The 12,801-nt window shown below is 46.6% G+C and overlaps 1 long non-coding RNA gene across 1 annotated transcript in view; it reads right to left on the reverse strand.

Annotated features, from left to right (window-relative positions):
* LOC132208096 (uncharacterized) overlaps positions 1-12,801 on the reverse strand; it is a 155,016-nt gene that overhangs the window by 114,116 nt on the left and 28,099 nt on the right. The window contains exon 2 of the long non-coding RNA XR_009444185.1: positions 819-983. This is a non-coding gene — a long non-coding RNA (uncharacterized LOC132208096). The remainder of the gene's footprint in view (positions 1-818; positions 984-12,801) is intronic.

Below are 12,801 nucleotides of genomic sequence, written 5' to 3' on the forward strand. Positions count from 1 at the left end.
ACGAGCCCCAATTGTCCATGTACCTGAAGCCCTCCCACCTGCACCATCCCTGCAGCCACGTCTTCAGCTGAAATCTCTCCCTGTTCTTTGCCTCGCTATCACGTGGTACGGGTGACAAACCAGAGATGACCACTCTGCTTGTTCTAGCTCTCGGCTTCCATCCTAGCTCCCTCAAATCCTGCCTGACATCCCTATCCCTCTTTCTACCTATGCCGTTGGTGCCTATGTATATCACGACTTGGGGCTGGTCAGCCTCTCCCCTCAGGACCCGAAACACACGATCCGAGACATCACAGACCCTGGCACCTGGTTGGCAACACACCAATCGTGAGTCTCTTTCGTTCCCGGCAAATCTTCTATCAGTCCCTCTAACTATTGAGTCCCCAATGACTATCACTCTCTTCCTATCCCCGCTCCCCTTCTGTGCAAGAGGGACAGACTCTGTGCCAGAGACCTGCACCCTACTGCATACCCCTGCTAAGTCGTCCCCGGAACAGTATCCAAAATGGTATAGTTGTTTTTCAGGGGAGCTACCGCAGGGGATTTCAGGGGAACGACCACAGGGGAAGGTTAGACAAGCTACACCGGGTAAATGTGCATTTTTGGATGAAGAAACATGTGTTTCAATGTGAGCTAATGGAAGAAGCCATGGAGTCAAAGCTAAACATTTCGACAATAAGACAACCATTCTTAAAAGCAGCATACAGCGTGAAATATCCACTTAAAATTTATGTGGAATATCAGATGGAATTTTCTTATTGACTCCATTGTGCAATCATGTCGAGCTAAAAATGTTAACTGCATTAATTAATACTAACCAGAAACGGACTTTGTTGTAAATGGTTTGACGGTTTTCTGTATCTGGAACATCCCTTTTCCTTCTCCAACGAAGATCGTACCAACCTATGGTACCAAACTGTGAGTCAAACGGATGGGACACGTAATCTTGAAATTTCTCATCAAAACAGTCTCATCGTATGGTTCTGTGCAATAAAAGAGAAAGAATAAACATGTTTCCCACAATTTTGCTGATGTTTATGAACAGAATGCTCAAATTCAAAAAGTTTGGGCTGGCATGTCTGCTTCCTCCAGCCTGTTTAAACTGTTCCATTCAATGTGAAATTTGTGATAAGTTTCAGCACACAGGTCTATGTGATCTGCGCCACCACCTTCTATTAGTCATACATGCTTTCCCCCTCTTCCTGTAATACATTCCTTGAAGTGTTCAATGAGATTTTGATTTTAAATCTTATCGTCATATTCTTTTGATTCTCAAGCATCAATGAATCTGATGTTGCCGCCATTCCATGCAGTGCACAGCACGTCAAACAGGAGTCTTACTCTTGCCATGAGCACTGAGGTAGTATGGGGTCACAACTGTCTCATAGTTCAGAATGAAATTCTACATATAGGGCGATGAAGAGTCATGCAGTTAATTTTATTTGATATGCTATTTCTTTTCTTCACAAATATGGTGGATTTAAAGTGATCTTCACCCTCATTTAAAATGAATTCAATATCCAACCATCTGTAAAACTAGCATATCCAAATTTTAATTTGAGTTCAGTGTTACACAAATATATGACTTTTTTAAAAATTATTTTCGAGTCAACATTAACATTTCATTCCCTGACAACGGGTGAACTTACTTTTAAACTCCAATTTTCCTTCGGTATTAATGGAGAGGTGAGCCTTTTTGCAAGCACCGAAAGGCTGGACCAGTTTATGCTAAAACTTACGGAACTGTAAGTTTCACAAATATGTTCCTATTAAACACTAATTCCTATTGAAGCAGTATGAAGCTAAATTCATTCAACTGGACAGCAAAAACGGTCAAGATTTTAAAAGCAAGCAACTATTTTGAAGTCACTCTTCGAACTAAATTCCATCTTGGTGTGTGAGAGTCCATAGGTTCCTCACTCTCAACGAACCATTCAACTGTCATGCAATTACTGAAACACACAGACAAAAAACATCAATGTTAACAGTCACTAAGATTTTGAGAGTGATTTGGAATTCGTACTCAATACCCGCTGGGGAAAATCTGTTCCAATCTGGATAGTACTCACTTATCACCATCCCACCTACCTTCCCTACCACCTCCTCCCCCTCAAAACTATTTGTTTCTGAGCTCCCTTCCACCCTCCATTTCTCAGGAAGGGTCCTGACCCAAAACCTCAACTTTCTCGAGCCTCTGATGCTGCCTGCCCTGCTGTGTTCCTCCAGCTCCACAATGTGTTATCTCAGACACCAACATTGGCAGTTCTTACTATCTGGATAACTCATTCTCACCTTGTCACAAGTGATTTATACTCATTATCTTTTCAGATGACGCATGTACATGTATATACATAAATATACATATTGCACTTTTATGCCTGAACCACTAACCCAGAGGATATTTTAAAAGAGTCTCTTCATATCTGCATGAAAGAGAAATCATCAAGGTCATAACTTTCATTTTAGGAATAACTCGAACATTCAAAGTACTCACAGTCAGTGTCCCATTTCCTTGACCAGTCAATTTGATGTGAATCTTTCTTCCAAGTGGAAACTATAACAGCAATTATATTTGAGAGTCAAACACTTCATTGCATCACCAATATTTCCTTGTCTGTTTGAAGCATAAGATAATGAAATAAGCATAGACAGATTGGCCAACAGTGTAATTTAATGTGTGTTATGGCAACTCAAAATCACAACCATTGAAGTGATCTTTAAAAAGCTACTGTCATACAACAGAGCACTTTTTGAGATGCAGTGATGAACATACTTCCTGAGATGCAAATAATATATGCCAAATTAATTCCAAAGAATACCTTTACAATTAAAAAGAAGCTAAAAATCTCTTTACATTGCGAAGCTTGTCAGATTGCTATTAGTCAATGGAAATCGTTCAGAACAATTATTTATTCCCAGATGAAAAGGAAGTGTATACATTTCATGACAACAAAATGTGAGGCTGGATGAACACAGCAGGCCAAGCAGCATCTCAGGAGCACTTTTGTGCTCCTGAGATGCTGCTTGGCCTGCTGTGTTCATCCAGCCTCACATTTTGTTGTCTTGGATTCTCCAGCATCTGCAGTTCCCATCATCTCGTGTACATTTCATTTCCACATCTTATCCAAGAGAGAAAAAAAAAACACCTTCATGAATGCATTGTCAAACAAGAAGACTCACAAAAAAAGTCATTTGGCCCATTGAATATTCCTCCATCATTCGGTGAGATCATGGTTGATCTCATTACATGTATCATGACACAGCATTTCCACCAAACCCTCCTTATAGCTAATACATTCCGATTCAAGTAACATCCTGGTAAATCTCTGTTTCTGGGCCATGCCTTGTCTTTCTAAATATTTTTTCAGTCATCTACAAATTTAGCCACAGCACATGCACCGCTTTCCTCCAAGTCATTAATAAACAAGCACAAGAGCTTTGGTTCCTTCAGCGCGTTCCTTCATTTGGTTCCTTCATTTCTTACTGACAAGCCAACCCTGGCATCTCTGTCCATTTGTATCGGAGATAATGGGAACTGCAGATGCTTCAGAATCCAAGATAACAAAGTGTGGATCTGGATGAACACAGCAGGATGAACACACAGAAGTAGAAGGGTCTCGGCACAAAACGTCAGCTTTTACGCTCCTGAGATGCTGCTTGGCCTGCTGTGCTCATCCAGCTCCACACTTTCTTATCTCTGTCCATTTGCCTGTTCTTTCTATCGGACATGAATCATTGGCTATTTCGTTCCCAACACTTATCCCCTAACAACCACCTCTCTGTGATACCCAGAGTGATGTATCTGTCAATTTCAATCTGCTCCACAAACTCATTCACTTTGTTTCATACACTCCCTGCAATTCAATACAAGATCTTCAGTCTGGCATTTACAGCCACCCTTCTTATCTGCTGCAGCTGAAGTGAGACTCCTGACCATTTCCATACTTTTTGTCCTATTACTTGCTCTGGAAACTTTGCTGAGCACTTACCAGCTTCTAACTTTTTCCACAATTTTCCATGCAACTGAGCTCACCCACTCCACACTTTTTATTTTAACGCCCTAGCCCCAGACCTAGCTCTGTATTTTGCAAGGATATTTGTCCCAATATGATTCTCGTCGAGCCTTTCACACCAGAACGACTCCCTCCTTCCCCATACCGATGCCAACGTCCCATGAATTCAAACACATTTCTGCCATGCCACCATTTGAACAATGTACATCTATAATTATGTTCACACCGTGCCAAATTGCTCAGATAATAATCCAGAGATTATTACCATTCTGGTTCTGCTTTCTCACCTCAGCACCTCGGTGCTCATAATCCCTCAGCAGAACCTCTTTCCTCTTTCTTCCATATCAATGGTACCTGTGTGGACCACGATAGCTGGATTTCTACTCCTCCCACTTCAAGTTCCTTTGTAGCCGAGATGGAATCTCCTGAACCTGGGCACCAGGCAGGCAACACTACTTTCGAGACTCTCGATCCTGGTCACAATGAACAGTGTTCATTCCCCTAACTATACTACCTCTGATTATAACTACATTTCACTTTCTAATCCCTCTTCAATGTCCCCCTGTACCACAGTGCTACAGTCAGTTTACTCATCTTCCCTATACCCTGCACTCTCATCCACACAGGAAGAAAGAATCTCAAACCTGTTAGATAAGATCAAAGGCCAAGGTTCCTTCTGCACTACATCCTGAAACCTTCCACCTGCCCTGTTCTTTGTCATTGGCCACTGACCAAGTTTCAGCTAGTTAATCTAAGGTGTGTGACTGCCTCCTGAAGCACAGCATTCCCCAGTAACTGTCCCCAACATGATTTGTTGATTGGTAAAAACTGAGATTCCTGTTCATCAACCCTAAGCTGGAGTATGGGGCCTGACCACTCGCCCGTCATGTAGGTACAAATCATCATCTGGCCTGGCATCTCCATTTCAATTACTTCGCTCTTAATTTGATTTGAAAACATTCTGGTCTTTTAGTTTGTAGCCTGTAAATATTTCTCCGATTTACTTTCAATCTGAAAGCTACCGATAATAGATTCTTAAACCAATAGCGATCACCAACCAATGAACCTGGTTCACCCTCTCGGTCCCTGATTCTGGCTTCAATTCACCCTGTCTCAAAAAAAATGCTTACGAACTATCAGGCAAAAAAAGCAAGCAAATGGCACCTCTTACCCTCTGCACTGACTTACCGGATTGCCACCAAGTTCCCCAAAATATATATTCACTTCGTGCATTTCACTCGAGATGTGATCTCTCCTTCCAGAACGTGCAAAGTATACTGATCCACAGCAATATACTACCTTCAAAACCTCAGCTCTTAGCTTATTACTTTTGAGTACATTCTCAATGCTTTCTCCAAGTCCAAACACAACACATTTACTGGTTTTCCTCTATTAATTCTCCTCCCAAAACTTCCTCCAAAAACCCAAACAAATTAGCCAGACATAATTTCTCTTTCATCAGGCTATGGTGATTCTGTTTGATTAGATTCTGATTTTCCAAATGTTCTGCTACAATTTTCTTCATAGTTGATTGCCACATATTTCCAACAATAGATGTTAGGCTGGTTCGGTTGTAGTTATCTTCTTTTTGCCTCTCTCCTTTTTAAACAGGGATGTCACATCGGCAGTTTTCCAGCCCTCAGATGCTTCTCTGGAATCTAAACCTTTTTGGGAAATTACAGTCAAAGCAGACACCGACTCTGAAGCTCATTGTTTAGAATCTTAGAAAGTAAACCATCACGGCAAAGAGTCCAATCTGCTTTCACTCCATTAGATTGTCCACTGCTACTTTTCTCATGGTAGTGATGGTGTGGTAGTGATGTGTTTAATTCCTCCCTGTGTTCTTTAATAATAAGGGGATCCTTGAAGTATCTTCCACTGTAAAGACTACCCTTTTCTCATTATCACTGATAATGGGAACTGCAGATGCTGGAGAATCCAAGATAACAAAGTGTGAAGCTGGATGAACACAGCAGGCCAAGCAGCATCTCAGGAGCACAAAAGCTGACGTTTCAGTCCGAGACCCTTTTCTCATTATCATTGTTTCTTGATTTAAAAATTAACCTGGCCGTTACAGCCTAGCATATGATTAATGGCATTACCTCTAAAACCTTCTTGGCTAAAGTGTTCAATAAATTGCTGCAACCTGAAAGAAGTAATTCTTCCCTGAATTAATGGGCAACCAATTTGAAAATGTGGCCTCTGGTCGTAAAATCTTTCACAAATGGGAGTAATCTCTACGGATATACACTATCAAGCCTCTTAAGAATCTTAAATGTTGAAAAAATAAGATTGTTTTCAATCTTAAAAATGCCAATGAACGTAGTCCCTGCCTGCCCAACTTTCCTAAGCATAGCAATCCCCTCCGCCATTTCCGAAATCAACCCAGTCAACATGAGGTGTACGGCCTCCGCAGCATTCGCTCTGTGGCAGTACATGACTTGTCAGTTACCATCTTGCTGCTACAACTCTACTTCTATTAACGATGCAGTCCTCTGTCCATCCGAACATACTACCGTTGAACACACGGGCTCTTTTCCTTCGAGACACCTTACGAGCTGTACCTTATCAAATGCTTTGTTGAAATCTCAATGTACGACATCAACTGGTGGTCCTTCATCAGTAATGTTTGTTTCCTTCTCAAAGCACTGTAGCAAGTTTGTCAAGTATTATTTCCCCGTTATGAAAGGATGTTCACTCTGTAGGATGTTATAGCACACTCAGTACCCTGTTATTTCATCTTTCATTGCCGGCATGAACATCTACCCAGGTTGACCTAAATTGGCAATACTTGCTTACTATTTTGTCCAAGTATCTTTGTAATAATGGTGTTATGTTCACCATCTTTCAATCCTCTGCGAATTTTCCACAATCTAAGGATTCTTGGAACATTATCATCAGTGCCTCCATTGTATCTGTCGCTGCGCTGTTCAACATGAGAGGATACAACTCATCACACACCTTGGATATTTTCTCTACTGATTGGAGTCATGTTTGGAATTCTGTGCAGTGACATTCACTTTTAACAGTTTGCTAAATACTACCAGGAACAGAAATTGTCATCCAGCTGCAACTAAACTAAAGCTTTCAGCACAGAAGGAAGTCTTTCAATTCATTATGAACCCAATAACTCCTGAAAAGGGCAATACAATTTGCCTCAGTCCATAAATGTTCTTCCTCCAACATCCTGAGATGCATCATCTGTATTTCTTCAAATTTACCACAGATTCTGTTTCAATCATCCTTTCAGCAATACGCATGACAACAATTCGGCATTTTTAGTCCCCCTGCAGTCTCCGTTGCACATGTGCATTGTTAGATGATTATTTATTTGCGTGCCTGCTTTTTTGCTCGAATGGATAAAGGTAAATTTCTGTTCTTTTGTCATCAGAGCTATTGCCTCCTCACTCTCATCTTCCTTGTTTTATCCTGTGCTGGAATATTTAATTTGTTGACATATCTGAAATATGTTGTTGAATGGATCGGGTTTTGTAACATTGCATTCCAAATAGAACACCTACTGATGCTGTTGCTTGTTCTCACAGTTATTGTCTTGCAGAGTGGAAAATGCAGTTTGAAAGCAATGGAACATTATCGATGAAGAAGTTGATGCATAAATTGCTGCGATCTTCCAAACTACAAACTCACCTTCAATTCTTTCTCGGTCAGAGCATTATGCCGGCGCAAATGAATCGTGTTCTCAATGGGACTTCCAAAACCATGGAATTGAATTTTCATGTTGATTTCTTCTTCCCTCTTCAGAAATGCAAAGTAGTATCGTGATGAAGCTTCCAAGGCGATGATTGTGTCCTTCAATGAACGGAAAAGTGACTTTTAGATTCACGGAAATATTTCACTACTTCTATAGACATGAAAGGCAAACATTCTCCCTGCATATGACCCAGTCTCATTTTATCGTACCTTTCTGATTTTACATGCCACGGGATAATCATTGCAGTGTAACAGAAATGTTGATCATGGAAATTTATCACTGTTTTCATAAATAATGGCAAATTTTCAACATCTTGCAATTGTATGAAGGCTCAGTCTCATCACACCTCGCCTGCTGCACAAAGACATTCTTACACTGCTTTCAATGTTAGGGCTGAAACAAAACACAATCATGACACAAATGCATCAACACACCACTTTCAACAGGATCTGATATCCTTGCCAGGCACTGGAGGGGTTGCGGAGACTGGTGAGTGGATAAAGTCATTCCTCTGTTCAAGCAGGAAAACAGGGACTTTCCAGGAAACTACAGACTGGTGAGTGTCTCATGTCTCAAAAGTATGGGCTAATAAGGGACAGCCAGCATGGTATTATGCAAGGCAGGTTATGTCTTACCAAGTCAGTTGAAGTTTTCACGGAGGTGACAAGGGTGATCAATTCGGATCGAACAGTTGATAACATATACATGGATTTTACGAAGGTTTTCAATAAGGTCCCTCATGGTATGCTCATCCAGAAGATTAAGATCCATGAGATCCATGGTGACTTGGCCTGCCCATATAAGGCAGACGGTAGCGGTGGAAGGCTGACAAAGATAACACAGTATAGGGCTGGAGGAACACAGCAGGCCAGGCAGCATCAACAATGTCAGCTTTCCTGTTCCTCTGATGCTGCCTGACCTGCTGCGTTCCTCCAGCTCCACACTTGGTTAACTCTGATTCCAGCATCTGCAGTTCTTGCCGTCTCAGTGGTGGAAAGCTGTTTTTCTGGCTGCAGCTCAGTGATGAGTGGTGTTCCGCATCGATGTGATTTCTGCTGTTTGTGATATGTGTAAATGACTTGGTTGCAAATGCAGATGGGGGATCACTAAGTTTGCAGATGATATAAGGACCAGTGGACTTGTGGACAGCATGGAAGGTTGTCAAAGGACACAGCAAGATACAGACCAATTGCAAACACGAGCGGAGAAATGGCCGATGGAATTTAATCTGGGCAGGCATGAGGTGTTGCATTTTAGGAGACCAAGTGTTAAGGAAAGGGATACACAGTTAATGGCAGGACCCCAAACAGCAGTGATGTCCAGAGGGATCTTGGGGTCCTAGACCATAACTCCCTGACAGTAGCCACACAAGTAGATAGGGTGGTCAAGAAGGCATATCGCATGCTTGCCTTTATTCATAGGGGAACTCAGTGCAAGAGTCAGGATGTCACATTGCAGCTTTACAAGACTTTGGTGAGACCACACAGAGTATTGCATTCAATTCTGGCCACCACATTACACTAAGGACATGCAGGCTTTGGACAGGGTGCAGAAGAGATTTACCAGCATGCTGACTGGAATACAGGGTATGAACGAGAGGGAGAAGCTGGAAAAACTCTTCATTTTCTCTGGAGCAGTAGAAGCTGAGGGCAGGCTTGATAGAAGTCTATAAAATTAGGAGATACATAAATACAGCTAACGGTCAGAAAATTTCTCCCCCGGAGTTGAAGTGTCCACTATTAGGGGGCATGCATTTAAGCTGAGAGGGGGGAAGTTCAAAAGAGATGTGAGGGGCAAATATTTCACACTGAGCATGTTAAAAGAGTGGAATACAGTGCCCGGGGTGGTAGTGGATGCAGATACGATGAAAGCATTTAAAAGGGACTTTTAGTTAAGTGCGCGAATAGGTAAGGAATGGAGGACTATGGATCAAGGACAGGCAGAAGGGATTATTTCATTTGTTGTCATGTTTGGCCCAACATGGTGGGCCAAAGGGCACATTCCTGTTGCTGTCATGTTCCAAGTTTTATGCTCACTTGTATCATGATTGCAAAAAGTAGGATTGGGAAGAATTTTTGAGAAGCGTTTGTGAACATTATTTCATGTAAGGACAAACGGGATAAGGATCAGGTGACACAGCACAAACAGATTTTGGAGCCCATGATGAATCATACGGACCTCACAAGCACCAATGATCAGAGGGATCTCAGGATCTTGATGTGCATGCCTGTTGATCCCCCAATGTAATGGACCAGGTCGTTGAAGTGGTTTGGAAGGCACATTGGATACTTGTCTTTATTAGACTTAATATTAAGTGATAGAGTTTCAGAATAGGCAGGGTATGTACAAAATGTTGGTTAGGCCCAACAGTGAAGTCAACGGTGAGAAAATACAGTGAGACTTGGACAACGATCAGGCTTGGCCTGATAAAGGTTAAGTTACATTTGAGCCACACAAGTGCTAAGCAGCAATCAGCTCCAACAAGAGAGAATATGACCACATCAAAAAAATTCCATGTCCTTACCCTCACATCATCCTTACATTTATTTTTTTTTTCAAACGTGCAAGTGCTATCCAAGCCATGCAAGGCTATGGGCCAGGTGTTGGAAATGAGGTTAGAACAATTCAGTGCTTGTCCTTGACTGTCACAGAATCCGTGAGCTGAAGAATGTATTTCTCCTGTATTGTAGACGACTCAGGTGCTTGGCTATCCACGAAACCAAGGTTAACACTGATCTAAAACTAAACTGGGTCAGTTATACAATCAGCAGTAGCCAGGTCCATGGTACAAACCACCCTGCTGTGGGACAGGGTCAGGCAAATCCAAGTGAGCGAACGTGGTTGGAGACTCATTCGTTGGGGGCATAGATTCTGTAGCCACATTTGAGACACCAGGGCTGCGTGTTGCATCCCTGCTGCCAAGGTCAAGGGCATCTCTGATTGGGTGCCAGAAATTCTTAAGCGGGAGGGTGAGCAGCCAGAGGCCACTGTGCACGTTGGTACCAATGACATAGGCAGAAAGAGGGATGACATCCTGCGGACTGTGTACAAGGAGTTAGCAAAGAGGCTGAAAGGCAGGACCGAGAGGGTAATAATTTATGGGTTACCACGAGTGCCACATGTTAGTGAGTTAAGTCAGAGAAAGATAGGTGAGATGAAAATGCATGGTTAAGGAGCTGGCACAGGGGGCTGGATTTCCAGTTCATGGATAATTGGGACCATTTCTGAGCAAGGGGTGACCTGTGTCAGAGGGATGGGAGGCAAGACGCTGTGAGCGGGTCAGGGCTGCGGAGGCCGGTCCCTGTGAGCGGGTCAGGGCTGCGGGGGCCGGTCCATGTGAGCGGGTCAGGGCTGCGGGGGCCGGTCCCTGTGAGCGGGTCAGGGCTGCGGGGGCCGGTCCCTGTGAGCGGGTCAGGGCTGCGGGGGCCGGTCCCTGTGAGCGGGTCAGGGCTGCGGGGGCCGGTCCCTGTGAGCGCGACAGGGCTGCGGGGCCGGTCCCTGTGAGCGGGTCAGGGCTGCGGGGGCCGGTCCCTGTGAGCGCGACAGGGCTGCGGGGGGCAAGTCGCTGAGAGCGGGTCAGGGCTGCGGGGGGCAAGTCGCTGTGAGCGGGTAAGGCCTGCGGGGGGCAAGTCGCTGTGAGCGGGTAAGGGCTGCGGGGGGCAAGTCGCTGTGAGCGGGAGAGGGCTGCAGGGGGCAAATCCCTGTCAGCACGACAGGGCTGCAGGGGCCAGTCCCTGTGAGCGGGTCGGGCTGCGGCGGCCAGTCCCTGTGTGCGGCTCAGGGCTGCGGGGGCCAGTCCCTGTGAGCGGGACAGGGCTGCGGGGGCCTGTCCCCTGAGCGGGACATGGATGCGGGGGCCAGTCCCTGTGAGCGGGACAGGGCTGCGGGGGCCAGTCCCTGTGAGTGGGACAGGGCTGCGGGGGACAGTCCCTGTGAGCGGGACAGGGCTGCGGGGGACAGTCCCTGTGAGCGGGACAGGGCTGCGGGGGACAGTCCCTGTGAGCGAGTCAGGGCTGCGGGGGCCAGTCCCTGTGAGCGGGTCAGGGCTGCGGGGGCCAGTCCCTGTGAGCGGGTCAGGGCTGCGGGGGACAGTCCCTGTGAGTGGGACAGGGCTGCGGGGGACAGTCCCTGTGAGCGGGTCAGGGCTGCGGGGGCCAGTCCCTGTCAGCGGGACAGGGCTGCGGGGGCCAGTCCCTGTGAGCGGGACAGGGCTGCGGGGGCCAGTCCCTGTGAGCGGGACAGGGCTGCGGGGGCCAGTCCCTGTGAGCGGGTCAGGGCCGTGGATGCCAGTCGCTGTGAGCGGGTCAGGGCTGCGGGGGCCAGTCCATGTCAGCGGGACAGGGCTGCGGGGGACAGTCCCTGTGAGCGGGACAGGTCTGCGGAGGCCAGTCCCTGTGATCGGGTGAGGGCTGCGGTGGCAAATAGCTGTCAGGGGGTCAGGGCTGCGGGGGCCAGTCCCTGTGAGCGGGTCAGGGCTGCGGGGACCAGTCCCTGTGAGCGGGTCAGGGCTGCGGGGACCAGTCCCTGTCAGGGGGTCAGGGCTGCGGGGGCCAGTCCCTGTGAGCGGGTCAGGGCTGCGGGGGCCAGTCCCTGTGAGCGGGTCAGGGCTGCGGGGGCCAGTCCTTGTGAGCGGGTCAGGGCTGCGGGGGCCAGTCCCTGTGAGCGGGTCAGGGCTGCGGGGGCCAGTCCCTGTGAGCGGGTCAGGGCTGCGGGGGCCAGTCCCTGTGAGCGGGTCAGGGCTGCGGGGGTCATTCCCTGTGAGCGGGTCAGGGCTGCGGTGGCAAATAGCTGTCAGGGGGTAAGGGCTGCGGGGGCCAGTCCCTGTGAACGGGTCTGGGCTGCGGTGGCAAATAGCTGTCAGGGGGTCAGGGCTGCGGGGGACAGTCCCTGTGAGTGGCTCAGGGCTGCGGGGGACAGTCCCTGTGAGCGGGTCAGGGCTGCGGGGGACAGTCCCTGTGAGCGGGTCAGGGCAGCGGGGGCAAGTCCCTGTGAGCGGCTCAGGGCTGCGGGGGACAGTCCCTGTGAGCGGCTCAGGGCTGCGGGGGACAGTCCCTGTGAGCGGCTCAGGGCTGCGGG

This window comes from Stegostoma tigrinum, unplaced genomic scaffold (assembly GCF_030684315.1).
Source record: "Stegostoma tigrinum isolate sSteTig4 unplaced genomic scaffold, sSteTig4.hap1 scaffold_293, whole genome shotgun sequence".
Lineage (NCBI taxonomy): Eukaryota > Metazoa > Chordata > Chondrichthyes > Orectolobiformes > Stegostomatidae > Stegostoma > Stegostoma tigrinum.